Consider the following 2271-nt stretch of genomic DNA (forward strand, 5'->3'; position numbering starts at 1 on the left):
CAGCAGTATTTGCAGGAAACTTTCCTATTCTCTCCTCAGGGAGGAAGGAGGGAGCCCCCTGAACACCAGAGTTGGGAAGGACCTGAAGGAGGAGACACTTTTGGCTATAGAACCCCTTTTCAAGTTCCTGGTGACTCGGGAGCTTATTTACGACAGAGAAAAACGGAGCTGCCCTCCCTCACCTCCGTGAGCCACTGGAGGGTTGACTGGGGGCCTTGTCCAAGGTCACACCGGCTCAGTCTAGGACCCAGGCCTCCCACATCTGCTCTGGCTAACAATGGCTTGGGATGGTTTAAGGGGAACGTGGGGGTCCAGCTGCCACCACTCACCCTCAGTCCAGCACCCCTGGCCTCCTGTTCCACCTCCACTGCTGCTCCTGGATAGAGGGGCATGTCTCGGCCAAGAGTCTCCCACACCAGCCTGGGTGTTGGTGTCACCGATAGGCAGGTGCCAAACTTCCTGCAACGGGAACCCAGGAAGTGCACTGGACAAGAACACACGCCCTTTGTTGCCAGCTCAGAAGCCCTGCTCCCCTCACCCCTCCCTGCCAGACTCGGACCAGCTTTCTCCCCCCACAGACGCCCCAGCGGTTAAGGGGCACAAGCTTCTATTAGGGTTGTGGCGGCTGAGACCCTGGATGGCAGGAAAGGAATGAGAGAGAGGTGGCAGCAAGATCCAGGGCAATGGGGCCATTTGCTGCTACCCAGTCTGCTGGGGCGTATGGCACCTGACTCAACAGACTGGCTGGGCTCTGACTGCGTGCCAGGCATGAGCAAGGAGATAATGGGGGACAGATTAGACCCGATCAACCCTTGTCCCCATGGAGCTTACAGGGAGGTACGGAGATTGACACATAAAGCAAATTAATACAAGAATTATCAACAGCAAAATGTGGGGGCTGGCTGGTTAGCTCAGTTGGTTAGAGTGCGGTGTTATAACACCAAGGTCAAGGGTTCGGATCCCCATACCCGCCAGCTGCCACAAAAAAAGCGTGTTGTGAAGGAATGAATAAAGGGCTCAGAAAGAAAAAGGGGTGGAGTGGGGGAGGCCTCTCTGAGGAGATGACAGCCGGAGAATAGGAGAGAACATGCCAGGCAGGAGACAGTAGGCAAAACGTGTGCTTTGAGGTCAGACGCAAGTGTAACCCCCGCTCTCTGGTGCTGGCGACCTTGGACGAGTTCCTCCCCTCTTCATGGCTCCGTTTTCTCACCACGACCTGGGGGAGCTGGACAGGATGCCCACGAAGGGAGGAGGTGTATGCTTCCATTTGCAGAACTGTGGGGACATGGACACTGAAAGGGCACACTCAGGGCCTGGCCCATAGTCAGGGCCTGCACATGGTAGTGCTGGCTGTTCTTACGTAACTCTCACCTGGCTTCCAGAGCGTTCTGCTCACACCATCCACTCTCTCCAGCTAGATCCAGGAACTGGTACAAACCTGGGGAGAGTGGGATGGAAGCATCCCCCTCTCTGGGGATCATGCATTTTCCTCCACGGCTCCCTGAGCCACAGCCCTGCTCACAGGGGGCTGGAGACCCCAGGGGAAAGCATCAACTCAGCTGTCCCTCCCTTAACAGGCTCCTCTCTGGCCAGAGCAGAACTGCCCAGCCCAGCCTGGGGTTGCCCAGATGTGCAGCTGCATGAAGTTGTATGGGGGGGGTCCACTCCCTGGTAAACAGCCTCAGAAGCCCCCAGGCCTCCCAGCCCCTTCTTCCACCCTGCCTGTGGGAAGCCAGGTAGGTCAACATTTAGTTCCCAAGCACCTGCTGTGGGGGACTCTGTGCTGGGGGCTGGGCAGAGGGGCAGCTGTACAAAGAAGTGGGGCCCCCACACAGTGGCAGGGGCGGGCGGGGGCAGACATAACGAGTAACATCAGTATCTGTGAGTGAGTCCAGCTCTGCCACCGGCCTGCTTGTCACTTTGGGCAAAGCCCTTCTCCCTGGGCCTCAGTCTCCTCCTGCAACCCAGTGGCAGCTGTACTCCCCTGTGGCTTCATTGTGAGAATTTGATGGGATACGTGTGGATAAAAACGCCTGGTACGTAGTAGGTGTTCAGAGGTGAGCTCCTTTCCTCTTCCCGCTACATAGAGGACACACGTTTCGGGATATTGTAGTGAGATGGACAAAGTGCTGAAGGTAAGGAAGAGACTTGGTCCTGCAGGAGAATCTAAGGGACATTCATGGTTCCTGTCACCCGGCACCGAGTTTCTGTCCGGGAAACCTCACCTGCACTCTCAGTGCCTGGGGTTTGGGTGGCATCACCCCTCCCCCC

Source organism: Galeopterus variegatus, unplaced genomic scaffold (assembly GCF_000696425.1).
Source record: "Galeopterus variegatus unplaced genomic scaffold, G_variegatus-3.0.2 Scaffold843, whole genome shotgun sequence".
In the NCBI taxonomy this organism is placed as follows: Eukaryota; Metazoa; Chordata; class Mammalia; order Dermoptera; family Cynocephalidae; genus Galeopterus; species Galeopterus variegatus.